The following is a 14048-nucleotide window of genomic DNA, read 5'->3' on the forward strand; positions in this document are numbered from 1 at the left end:
AAAATTCAGAGCCTCAAAAAAATTGATAGACTCAAAAATGAGAACTATACTTATAACTTTAATAATTCAAAATAAAACCTGTAGATCCAATAGTTTAAACAGCAGAAAGAGCATTTGATTTGGAGTAAGGACACTGAGATTCCAGTCTTGGTGCCAACATTTAGCTCTAACCTTAAGTAAATCACCTGACTTTGCTAAACCTCAGTTTCCAATATCTATAAAATAGGACTAATAATGAAATATATCTCCCTTCTTTTGGCAGACAGGTGAGGAACTACGTGGGCAGAAGGTTGTAGATATCATCAGATACTATATTGGTTATTTTTGTTTTTCTTTCTTACAAAATGGATTATATTCTAAGATGTGTATGTTTGGGGTTATATCCCAATTGACAGTGATGGAATAACTAAAACTTATCAATGAAGCATTTTTTTTTAAGAAGGGAGAAAGAGAAAGAAAGCAAGAGACAATGACTGGACAGCTTACTTAGTTCATTAGTATCCATATGAGGTAAAAAGATTTAGAGGAATGCTCCTACCATGTTGGGTGGATCCCCTTTGGCAGATTTACAACAAAACATGAATGAGCATTGCATAAGCTAAGGAGTAGATGAATTGGTATCTGCACCTCTGAATGGAAAACCCACATTTATGAGATCATAGATACATTGAAGGATTGTAATAATTAGCATTTTACTGCTCCTGCCCTTTAAATTCTCACTCCGCTGATGTCAATGATCCAATCCATAACTATTAGCAATTTGGAAGAGGGGTAAGTTTTTTAAAATTGGGTTCCTCAGTTTAAACAGATTATATCTGAAACAATGAGAAAATTTTAAAGTCAACAAATCAATAAGAATTTATTAAACTTTTATATGCTCAGCACTGTTCTAGGAAATAGGGATACAAAGAAAGGCAAAAAAGCATGTTTCCTGCCCTTAAGGTAGGAAGGGACCAGATTATGATGTGCTTTAGAAGTCAAACAGGATTCTTTATTTGTTCCTAGAAGTAATAAGGGATCACTGGGATGCGTTGAATAGGGCAGTGACATGGTCAGAACAGTGCTTTGGGATGATCACTTTGGCAGGTGAATGGAGGATATACAGACTCAAAAGAGATGAAGCAGAGATCAATTAGCAGATTATGGTAATAGTGTCGGCCTGAAGGAACGAATGGAGATCTTCCCCAGGGTGGAGCCAAGGTAAGAAGAGAGAAGGGGACCCATACAAGAAATGTTAGAAAGGTAGAATCAACAGAAATTTGCAACAGATTGAATGGTGGGGAAGGGGAAATAGGAAGCGAGAGAAGGAAGAGTTGAGAATAACACCTCAGTTATGAGTCTGGATGACTTGGAGGATAGTAGTGTCCTCAACAGTAATAGAAAAGTCAGAAGAAGGGAGGGTTGGTGGGAGTGGAGAGGGTTGAGTTTGAAGTATGGAACATTCAATTCAAGATGTCTAATAGCCAGTTGGAGATTTAAGACTAGAGATCAGAAGAGAAATTATGGATAAATAAATGTCTTCTAGTCATCTGTATAGAAAGGTAGACATCATTAGATATTTATTTATATGTTATTCTCTCCATTTGAAAGTAAGCTCCTTGAGGGCAGGCCCTGTTTTTGCTCTTTGTATCTTCAGCATTGAACACTTTGATATATAATAAGCACTTAATAAATGCTTGTCAATTTATTGATTAATTTATCATTGACAAAGATCTCAAGGGGCTGGTCCCTGGCAGCATAGGATCAATAGAATCCTATAATTGAGTGACCTGATTTTATTGTGGCACATTCCCATGACTTCCCTCTTCTACCTTCCCCAGACACCTCTAGCCATACCATTTCTGATCATGTGGCTCACTTTTTTTGATGATTAAAAAGGATTTTCACAAAAACCATGTGAAATGTTAAAGGAAAAGCTATCAATTGACATTTTAAAAATGAGAAAATGGAGGTGACATGGCTTTAAAAAAAAAAAGTAATTGGGTGAGTAAATATTTGATGTAGCAGAAAAAATACTGGCCCAAGAATTAGGGGACCTGGGCTCAACCCCAGTTTTGACAAGTTTTAGCTGTGTATCCACAGGAAAAGGCCAAATAACCAAAAGAATGTTTGGAGGTGTTTAGCAGAAGGGAGCAGGAAAGAAAGAAGGGAGCAATGTTTCATTAAGAAAAGGGTAGGGAATAGATGATGTGAAAATGTATCTGGGAAATCCATCCAGTACAAACATACCCACTGCCAAACTATAAAATTGTTAAATGCATACCACATGAGCCTATTACTAAAAACATCTTGCAAAGATTGCATGCTGGAGTCCAATTCTTGTGCATGGATGTGCATGTGTGTGTATGTGTGTCCCTCCTCTGGTTTCCTGGAGCACTTAGTGTTCATACCACCCATACTGACACTTAGTCTTTGACTGCCTTGTATTGCTCCCTTCGATTCTTTTTCAGGCCTTTTTTCATCTTGGAGAAGTTTTTCTTTCTAAGATTCAGTTTCCTTATTAGGAAAATGAGGTAGTTAGACTTCATGACTTCTGAGGTCTATTCTAGCTTTAAATCTAGGTATTGTTAGTCTTATTTTTTCCAAGCTAGACTAAACATTTCTTGAGAAGGACTGAATCTCATACTTCTATTGTTTTCCCAAGAGGTCCAAGCACAGAGACAAACACCCAGTAAGTATTCAATGAAAATTTATTGCACTGCATTGGATTGGATTAAACCATCATAGTACTGTGTTCTTCCTGAAGTGTTTTAGGAGCAGAGAGGGGCTCCAAAGACTAAAATATCAAATTATAAATATATACTTATTTATAATCGATAAATTTATATTTATAAGTTAGAAAATTATACCAAACACTTATCAAGTTTTGATTGGAGAGTATTTCAGGAAAATACAAGTCCTTGAGAGCAAGAATGACTTTTCCTACTTGTGTTTAATAAACATTCCTTGAATTAAATTCACTGCCTTCACCTGTGGGTTTGGTGACAGTTCAGTCTATAAGCAAGTGCAAGTAGCATTACATCAATAATATAGTCTAGGAAAGTGATTAGGAATTTCAGGAATTCAGGGACCTGCTTATTGGTGCATAACTAATGCGTGAGGGCAGGTAAATAGTACAGTAGATAGAGCACTCGACCTGGAATTAAGTAGAGTCTAGTTTCAGACTCTAGCTGTGTGACCTTGTTTAAGTCACTTAATCCTGTTTGCCTGAGTTTTCTTATCTATAAAATGAGCTGGAGAAGGAAATGACAAATCACTCCAGTATCTTTGTCAAGAAAACCCCCTTAGTGGTCTTACAAAGAGTCCCACCACTCAACAAGGATATTCAGGTAATGGGTTTTTCCTTTCTGACTTGGTGCCTACCTGAAGAATTAAGATTTCTTAAAACGGAGAACAAATAAAACCTAATATATTGCCCTTTCCCTTTTGAAGTTCTTCATGTACAGTGCCAACAGCAAGCAAACTAGGAAATTCTATCCTGCCCTCTTCCACCTGGAATTATTCTTCCATCACTTTCTCTGCCTTTTTTGTTTCACTTGAAGCACCCAATGCTCTTATTTCTTAAACCTACTGTCATAAAAGAATCTGCTTCCATTTCGATTTCAACATCCAATAAAAATTTAAACTGTCGGGAGGGGCAGAAGGTGTTAATTTACAGGGATCAATGACTTAAGTTAAAGGAATCAAGCTCTCGAGATAGAATTTTGGCATCGGTAAGCAGGTGGGAAGATCTGGAGAGAATAGAATAGGGGAACCTTTTATATGACTCCTGCTTCTGATTATTACTTATAGTCCAGGACAGCAACCTTCTATTAATAATGCATGGCTCTGATTTCCAGAGCACTGTTTTCTTTCCTGTGATACTCCTCCCTCAGGGCAAATGAGTTCACTCACTGTTGCCTGCCTTTATTCCATTAATCAAGTTTGGATCACAGTCTAGAAAGGCTCCTTTTACCTTTTCATTTCCAAGCTGGATAAGGAAGGTTTATCTTAACCAATAATAGAAAAATACCAGGAACCCTGTGATCACTTCTCCTTCCATCTTTTCTTACTAAAAAAAAAAAAAAAAGTGGTACCAGCCTTCTGCTTCTTGGGAAGCCAGGAGGACAGTGAAATAAGTAAACCACGTTTACCTTATCTGATTTTTTAAATAGTATTTTATTTTTTCAAATACATGCAAAGATAATTTTCAACATTCAGCTTTGTAAAACCTTGTGTTACAATTTTTTTTCCTCCTTCCACCCATCTCTTAGACAGCAAGCAATTCACTATAGGTTAAACATATGCAATTCTTCTAAACATATTTCCATATCATCATACTGTGCAAGAAAAATCAGATCAAAAAGGGAAAAAAATGAGAAAAAAAAACAAGCAAATAAACCACAACAAAAAGGTGAAAATACTGTGTTTTGATCCACATTCAGTTTCCAAAGTGCTCTCTCTGGATATGAATGGAGCTTTCCATTCCAAGTTACTGGAATTGCCTTGAATCACCTCATTGTTGAAAAGAGGCATGATTTTTTTTTCTTAACAAGCATTTATTAAATACCTACTATGTATCAGAAATGATTCTAATACTTTACAAATTCTATCTCATTTGACCCTCACAACAATCCTGGGAGAAACGAGAAATTTACACCCTAAATTTGCTCCCTTTTAGCAACTAAGCAGTTGTGCCTAGAAGAAACTAAAGGATGTTTTCTTCCAAAGGAGATCAGAAATATATCTTTCCTCTCTTAGTATTCTATGTGTAACCCCATTCCTCAAAATTAATTTATACAAGACTCCTCATTGGTAGAGATGCTGTGGAAGTGCTCTGAAACTATGGAAGTGACCTAAGCCTTCTAATTTCCAAATTCTGACTGCTCTTGAACTTGAAGGGAAAAAAGGGTTCTGGGAAGAAGCTGTCATATATAATAATTTTTTCAGAGCCTGGCAAGGGTTTTAATACAGAAGGTATAAGGCACAAGCACCAGTGCTCTGCAACCATTTCTGGCTTAGAGTGGTTTTGGGGAAAGTGATGGAACTGTTCTCACCAGCACCACCAGCAAAGGAAAGGACTTGAGCTTGACTTTGAGTGCTTCCAAAAGAAGGGCAACAACACAACAGTGTCCACAGAGATTCTACACAATAACACTGAAGGAAGTGAGGGTGAATCATCTTCCAATGGCAGAGAAGGAGCAGAAGTTTATGAGGGTGTTTCAAATGGAGCCAAGCAAGACCATGAGAAGATTTGGATTTAGGTGATGAATATTCCAGAGCAGAATATATATGTGTCTGATGAAAAGGAGCAGAAAACTTTCCTCTCTTCCCACTACCTCTGCATTTTGAGGAATATAACTTGGAGAGGTACACGTTAGAATTGTAAGAAAGAATCAAGTCAAGGGTCAAGATATGTAAGAAAAGATAAGTGGAATAATTAGTTGTTGTTTTTGTTCAGTTGTTTTCAGTTCTGACTCTTTAGGATCCTATTTGAGGTGGTTTTCCATTTCCTTCTCCAGATGATTTTACAGATGTGGAAACTGAGGCAAATGGGGTTAAGAGACTTTTCCAGAGTCACATAGCTAGTAAATTTCTGAGGCTGAATTTGAACTCAGGAAGATGAGTCTTCTGAGAATCTAGATCTGACATTCTCTGCAAGTATTATCTTGCCACTCTCCTTGTAATTAGATGTGATAATTGTGATAAGGCACACTGGTGAAACATACGTGTTTTGTTATGTGGCTCTGGAGTCTGAGAAAAAAGAAAAGGATTTTGAGTGAAATTGCCTGGGGAAGGGGAAGACAGGGTAGAAGTATTAATTTGGTATTTAAGACTGAGGTGTGAATGTCCACAAGGCTGAAAATCTCAACCATTATGGAGAGTAAGGGAAATTGTACAGTGGCTTACATTGAGTGTGAGAGATTTGCATTTCTGCCTCAGCCAAGAAACCTTAAATGCAATTAATTCATTTCTAATCCTAACCTTAAATGCCTGATCAGCCTCTCCTCTAAGAAAGTGAAAGAAATCAGCTCAATGTTTGGGTTTTCCTGTGTAAACATATCTGTGTTCCAAGACTGCTTTTCCTCCTGGATGAAAAGGTGAAGGAATTCAAGGAATGCCTTTCCACACTCCAAATTGTTAGGGAAAAATGAAGATTTCTTAAAACAAACAGAAGTGAGGTTTCAATGCCAAAGAAAGGGATCTGAAGCTGAAGAAGTGAGATTTGAACCTTGTTAGGCTAATGGAGCATCATGGAGTAATATTACAAGAAGAACGAGACACTATACACACTGTACTATCAGGTGAGAGGTTATCGAATAATCAGCAAAGGAATAAGAGAAGAGTAGTGGTGGTTGGTAATTCTTTTATTTATGTAACTATATGTTGATCTAATAACAAGAGAAAAGACTGTTGTCTTCCTGGTACATCTAAAACATACTAGCACACTTCCCTAAATGAATGACAATCATCTATTTCTGGTGATGCAAGTGGGGACAAATAACATTTCCAGGAGCAAGTTTAAAAAGTCTTGTCAATGATTATGAAATCTTGGTCAGGAAACTGAAGATCAGAGGGACACAAATTGTGTTTTCCTCATTGTTGCCTACTGAAGGCTAGAAATGCAGAAAATAAAAATTAATCTGGGAAATGGACAGCTAGCTAAGAAGGTGATATCTGAGAATGAAATTTGTATTTCTGGATCATAACTTACAATATAAGATTGACAGATTCCTGACCAGAGATGGAGTAAACCTGGCAAAGATTGGTAGGAATGTATTTGCCAGGTGTCTTGAAAATCTAATCAAAAAGAAGTAAAGACTTTGTATATCCCCTTATTATATAATAAGTGGAATGTATATCCCCTATGTTAACTATTAAAGAGAAGGGATTCTTAATCTGGAGCCTGTGGATAGATTTCAGGGGTCTATGAGCTTTGATAAGAAAAAAATATATATCTTAATTTACATACCATTTCCTTTGATTATGAAATTTTTAATTAAACATTTTCCAAACAACAATCTGCCTTCTTTCCTTTCCACCTCTCACCATTTTTCATTTGAGAAAAAAAGAAAAAGAAAACCTCTTTTAGAATCATGGATAATTAAGCAAAATAATGTTCCTAGGTAGACCATGTCAAAAAAAAAAAGGTTTTAATCTGCACTCCAGCTTCTATTACCTTTTTTTTAGGAGGTAAATTTTCTCATTAGTCCTCTGGGATCAGCCAGTTAGTCAATAAAAATGTATTAAGTGCCTACTATGTGCCAGGCACTGTGATATTAAGTGCTAGAGATATAAAAAGACTTAAAAGATAGTCTCTGACCTCAAGGAACTCACAGTCTAATGAGGGAAAGACCAAGCAAACAAATATGTACAAACAAGCCTTATATAGGATAAATAGGAAGGAAAGAAGTCAGGAAAGGCATCAGACTTCAGAGGGGTTGGAAAAAATTTCTTTTTAGAAAATGAGATTGTAGTTGGTTATCAGTTTGATCAAAATTCCTAAGTCTTTAAAAGTTTGTTTGTCTTTATGATATCATTGTTATTGTATATATTGTTCTCTTGGTTCTGCTCACTTCACTCTGAATCAGTTTATACAGCTCTTCATAGTTTTTTCTACCCCCTTCATATAGCAAAATGGTATCCATCATATATATATATATATCAATTTGTTTATCCATTCCCCAACTAATGAAGAATTCTTCAGTTTCCAATTCTTTTCCACCACAAAAAGAGCTGCTATAAATATTTTTGTACATTCTTGGTTAGGGTTTGTTTTCCTTAGAAATAATCCATCCCTTAATCTAGCCTCATGTAATTCTCGCCTTACTTTTTTCTGCTTCTCCTCCTGTTTTCCTATTGAATGGAATGTATTTTTGTACCCAACTCTGTATTTTTTTCTTTTTTTCACTAATTCAGATGAAAATGAGGTTCATGTCACAAACTCCCTTCCTCCCCCTCTTCCTCCTTTTTAAAATAGATTTCTACTTATATACCTTAATTATTTGAGATAATTTTCTCCATTCTTTTTTTTCTTCCATCCTCCTTTTCTTCCCTTCCCTTTCCAGTCTACATTCTACTCTGTATTTGATTCTTATTAAGAGGAAGAAACTGTTTGCTATGCTAGAAATGATAGGAATCCTGGTAAGAGGGATGAAGGGAATTGCTCCATTGTAGAGTCTGTGATAAAGAAGGAAAAGAAATCAAGACGTAGCCTGACAGGTACCCTAGATTTAGGAAAAACAAATTTGAAAGGTTTTAGAGGGAATAACATAAAATACTTCAGGGGAAATAAGCATAAGAAGAAGAGAAAATGCTCAAGAATGAAATTCTGAAGACAAATAGAAAAAACAATACCACTGAGGAAAAATTAGATTATTTTGAAGAGCCAGATGTAGGTGTACAGAGAACCTGCCAATTCACTTTGCTTTTAAAATGAAATTATCAGAAAATGAAGCAGAGCAATGGAATAGAAAATAAATACAAGTGTGGAATAGTCTGATATAAATATTCAGGAATGCTAAGGCTCAGAAAGAATTGAGAGTGTCAAGGACATCAAAAAGGGATGGTTTTTATTTTGTGCTTTGTTTTGTTTTACCTATATTGGGAGAAAAGAAGGATGAGTATTGGGAGAAAGAAAGTGGGATGATAATAACTGATAACAGAAAATGATAACTTGACCCCTTTTTTTATGTGTTTGTCTGCAAAGGAAAATTACATTTACAGATAAGAGTCTAAATTTCCTTTTGTTTGGAAATGACAGAAATGACTAATAGAATTGATACCTAAGAAAATGAGGAAATAGTAAAACACATCTATCTTCCTATGATGAATTTAAGTTAGGTGACAGTGAAAAGAACAGTTTGGCAAGAAGTAGAATTCATTTGGTCAAAAAGGTTGTCATGTGTGGATAAAAAGGAATATTACTGTGTTTTAAGAAATGGTCATTCTGAAGAATTCAGGTAAACTTAGAAGACTTGTATGAACTCAGAGTGAAGTATATAGAACCAAGTGAGCAAAGGACCACAAAAATATAATATAAAAGAACATAGAAAGACCTCAGAACTCTGATTAACGTAGTCACCAATAATAATTTCAGATGAGTGATAGTGAAGTATGCTTCAATCGCTTAGTAGAGGTGATTAGAGGTGCAAAATAAGGCACGCATTTTCACATATGAATCATGTTTTGTTTGCCTTTCCTCTCATAATGAACTAATGGCAATGAGCTGTGAACTTAGGTAAGCAGAAGAGGGGGAAGAATGTATAGAAATAAAAAGAAATGCTTTCTGCCAAATTATAGAGGATGGAAGGGAGAGTAAATGGGAGAAAACAGGGGTACTGAATGACTGATAAATGCTGTAAATCTACACACTAACCATTAGCAAATACTAAGAAAATTTTGTAAAGCTTTTTAAAAGTGAATATTGCAAAGGTAAGTTAATACTGACTATGCTCATTGAAATATTTGACCAAAATTGTCAATACTGTAAAATTACCCATCCATATAACTTGTAAATAAAAAGCTATTAAAAAAAAAAAAGAAATATTCGTCCAAACTTCATGTCTTTTGAAAGGATATAACTGAAAATATCTCATGTTAGAAGGCAGTGTGATATAATAGAAAGGAAACTGAGCCCAGAGAGAGCAGACCGGGATTTGAATCCTATTTGACTTTGATTAAGTTTTGTCACCACTCTTGACCTTCAGTTTCCTTCTTTGCCCAATGGAGGGATGAGAGAGTGTATGGTTTCTAAGTAACAATACCTGCCCATTCATAGGATAATAGGTTTAGAATTAGAATTATCTAATCCCATCTCCTCATTTTATAGATGAAAGAACTGTCCAAGGTCATACAGCTAGAAGAACTGGTCTACAAGTCCAGGTGGTCCAAGTCTTAATCCAATACTATTTCAATTATCTCAGCTCAGTTTCAGTAAACAAATATTTACTAAGGGCTCGCTATCAAAAGTGTAGGGTCATTCATTCATTCATATTTATTCATATTTAAGGACAAGGAAGCCAGAGCTCAGAGGACTTGTCACCTCCTCACAGCTACATATATATCATAAGAACTAGGGATACAAAAATAGATATAATGCATGCATCATCTCAGCTCTCAGAGAGTTGACAATTCATTGGTGCAGGAGGGAAGAAGGGGAAAATACCTTTGGTAAAAGAGAAAGTGAAATCATTGCGAAGTGCAGCCAGACAATCCACTACAATGGGAGAAGTGTCCAAAGGAAGTGCCATCCATTGAGCATGTATATACATTGAGTCTGGGTGAAGTTGCTTTTGGGCATGCACAATGGAAAGGCCCTACTTTGTTCATTTGTCACAATTCCCTCACTTTGGAGAAGGTAGTCTATATCTTTTGGGTCTTTTACTGAGTTGATGCTGGCTGTTCACACAGAAGACACACATGGGGCACAAAAACTGGACTGTCCCATGGTGGGAAGAGAGGGCTGGAGCTAGCCGGTATAAACTTGCTAGAGCCATTAATTAACTTTTCAGAATGAGTAATTATACATCAGAAATCAAAAAGTATTACAAACCAGGACTTAAAGTTTTAATTGATTATCTATAGTTGAGAAAGTGATGGAGTAAATGTTAATGGTGCAGATGAAACGTAACAGTGCATCATCATTTTACCCCTGGAAAACTAGTTGTTAAAGATTTTCCAACACATTTCTGGATAAGATTCCAAATCAGGAGATAGAACCAGCAGCATAAGTCTCTTCTCTATACTACAATCAACTTGAAGTCTTGAGCAGATGGCCCAGCTGTTGCTCCTTTCCCTGTTGTCTCTATTCTCTCTTTAGTGAAGAAATATGAGGCAAAAAATGAAGCACTTATTAAACCATTACAGTGTTTCAGGCAGTGGCAAGTAGGTGGTACAATGGTTAGAGTAGTAGGCTTGAAGTCAAGAAGACTCAAGTTCAAGTGTGACCTCAGACACTCACTCACCCTTTGTGTGAGCTTGAGTAAATTCACTTCACCCTGTTCACCTCAGTTTCCTTATCTGTAAAATGAGCTGGAGAAGGGAATGGCACATCACTCTAGTATATTTGCCAAGAAAATGACTAAACAAGCCCCCCCCAAAAAGGTTCCTGACCTCAAGAAACTTATAATCTAATGGAGAAGGCATATAAATAATTATGTTTAAACAAGAGGTAGATCATTAGAAATATAGATGCATACATAGATGAAATACAGAAAAAAATCAAGAGAAAGGGCACTAGAATTGAGGGAGAGTAGGAAACATTTCTTTTAGAAGATGAGATTGGATTTGAAAGAAGCAAGGGAGATGGAGAGATAGACATGAAAAGGAAGAAAATTCCAGACACTGGGGAGACTCATTGAAAATACCTGGAGTCAAGAGTTAAGATATCTTGTGTGAGGAACAGCCAGAAGGTCCAGATCTCTGGATCAAAGAGTTTTCAGTGGGGAATAAAATGTAAGAAGACTGAAAAGGTAGAAAGAGGCCAAACTATGAGGGACTTTGAATTTCATAGGATTTTACATTTAATTATGGAGTCAATAAGGAGCCACTGGAATTTATTGAAGGTGGGGAGTGGGGAGTAGAGAAGATATAGTCAGATCTGCACCTTAAGAAAATTAATTTGACAACAGAGCGAATGATGGACTGGAGAATGGAGAGAGATTTGAGGAAGGGAAACCAGTAGTGTTGGTTGACCTTATGAGGATCTGTACCAGAATGGTGGCAATGTCAGAAGGGAGATGGGATCAAATATAAAAAATATTGAGGAGATAGAATTGAAAGGACTTGGTAACATTTGAATATAGGAGGTGAGGATGAGGAAACTTGCTTTTCCTGCAGTCAATTGTTGAAAGCATGGGATGGGTCTGATTTATATTCAAGAAAAGGGAAGAAAGACAACTGATCTATGGTTCTGTTCCTATATGTCTTCCCGCTTGCCATGCATCTTTGGTTAATTTACTAATCATTTTAAGAATTTAAATGCCTGTTCCATCCCCCAGCCAGAGATGTCAAGGGGAAGACCCAATTAATTCTCGCTTACAGCTGCTTTGCATAGTAAAGCCCAGGACAAAGATTATTGGGGTTCTGTGTCCAAAAACTTCCAGTACCAGCAGTAGGGTCACTTAATCTCCCATTTCTAGGTTCAATGGGCTCCAAGTTCTGAGATGAATGTAGCTCCTAAAAACAAACAAACAAAAGAAACATAAAGACTATGTAGACTGAAGACTCCCTGTTCTCCAGAGCTAATACCCCCAGTGAACAAACTGTGCCCTGAGCTTGACATCACAACAATTTTTTGTATTCAACTTCTGGATGATTTCAGCTACAGCAAAACACCAGAACTGAGACCTGTGATTTTAACTATTTACCCTATTTCCTAGGAGATCCTGACTTTTGAGCTGGAATTGCAACCAACATACTTCAGCAGAAAATGATCAGTCATCTGTCCTGAAACTGTGAACAATCCCTGCACTTATAACTACGAAGTGAACCAAACCAGAGGCTGCATTCCTGTCCCTGCCATGTTAACTCTGGCTCTCTGCCCTGCTGAACTATCACTAGTCTCAGCAACCCTTAAAACCTGAGACAATCACAAGGCTCAATGATTCTATTAATTTTGAGACTGTTTGAGACCTAAGAACACCTATATTGTCCCCAAAATGCCAGCAAAAATGCACTTGCCATGGGAACTATTTTCTTAACTTACTGTATTGGATATTTCCTTTTTTGTGGGTTTTATGCTTAAAAAATCCTACTCTGCTACAAATGAGAAAGTCCTCCTTCTTGAGAGGACTTCTGCTTGCAACATTTCCCTCACTTTGAAATTAAACTTCTGTTTGAATTCTGACTCTCCCATCTCTACTCTGTTTTATTTGGCTACTGTCACCCATCGGTTAGAAGTTGACCAGATCCTTGGTGGGGAAGAAGCAAGTCAACCCTGCAAGTGGTCCTGCTTTAACCTCATACCTGGGTTCTAATAGTTGAATTATTTTTCTCCCAGATGTCTGTCACAGTTTAGTCCTTTGTGCCTGAGTAACCTAATTTCCTTGGTTCGATTCCCTCTGGCCCATTATATCTCTCTTATTTCTGTGTCTTCCAGAAGTTTTAACTTATTAGAATTCCTGCTTTCTTTAAAGGTCCATTCAAAGAACCACTTCTATGCGAAGTCTTTCCTAATCTCCTCAACTGCTACTACTATCTGCCCCTTCAAATTATGGGGAGATGGAGATGAGGAGGTAACAAATAGAACCACTGTTGAGCCCTAAAGTCTTAAGTGCAGCGTGGTACCTTCTCCCTTTCTTCTAAGAGGACTCTTCTACCCTGGACTCATGTACATAGTAACTTGGTTCAGTTCTATGAAATCTTGACTTCTAGTGAAAGGGATTAAATTCCTTTTTTCACATTTTTGGCCATTATCTCTTATTTCATTCCAGAGCCCTCAGGAAGAATTTTTTTTCACTTAAGTTTGCACATGTGAAGGGTCTTCTACAGTAAGGGTCAGAGTGGGAGATGTAGAACAATACTCAATGTACAATATAAATCAGTTATTTGTTTTTGTTTAATCATATCTGACTCTTTAGGATCCCTTGTTTTTTCTCAGCAAAGATTCTGGAGTGGCTTGTCATTTCCTTCTCTAGTTCATTTTACGGATGAGAAAACTAAGACAAATAGAGTTAAATGACTTGTCCAGGATCACACTAATTAAGTGTCTGAACTGAATTCAGGTTTTCCTAACTCCAAGCTTGGCATTCTATCCACTGTACCACCTATCTACCATATATGTTTTCACTATTTCTTTCTCATCCATGAATACTTTTCTTCTTACATTTAAGACAGACTGTATAGTCAAACTTACTATTTAAGATTTATCTTCCCTGTTTTTTTTTTTTGTCTTTTGCAGCATTTTAGAACCTGTATTTTATTTAGATACAAAATATCCATGCAGTATAAGGTATGGATTATCTTTCCCATTTTGCCAGTTAGGTACTGTCCCTTTATTATATGATTATTTTATTGACTGAAAGGTACTTTTTTTTTTTTGAGAGACACAGAGATGAACCTTAAGG

The 14048-nt window shown here is 36.5% G+C and overlaps 1 long non-coding RNA gene across 1 annotated transcript; it reads left to right on the forward strand.

Annotated features, from left to right (window-relative positions):
* Positions 1-392: 392 nt before the first annotated feature.
* On the forward strand, positions 393-12827 carry LOC127548053 (uncharacterized). Its single transcript, XR_007950312.1, has 2 exons — positions 393-771; positions 12363-12827. It is a non-coding gene; the product is annotated as an uncharacterized LOC127548053 (long non-coding RNA).
* The last annotated feature ends 1221 nt before the right edge of the window (positions 12828-14048 follow it).

Source organism: Antechinus flavipes, chromosome 2, assembly GCF_016432865.1.
Source record: "Antechinus flavipes isolate AdamAnt ecotype Samford, QLD, Australia chromosome 2, AdamAnt_v2, whole genome shotgun sequence".
Classification (NCBI taxonomy): domain Eukaryota; kingdom Metazoa; phylum Chordata; class Mammalia; order Dasyuromorphia; family Dasyuridae; genus Antechinus; species Antechinus flavipes.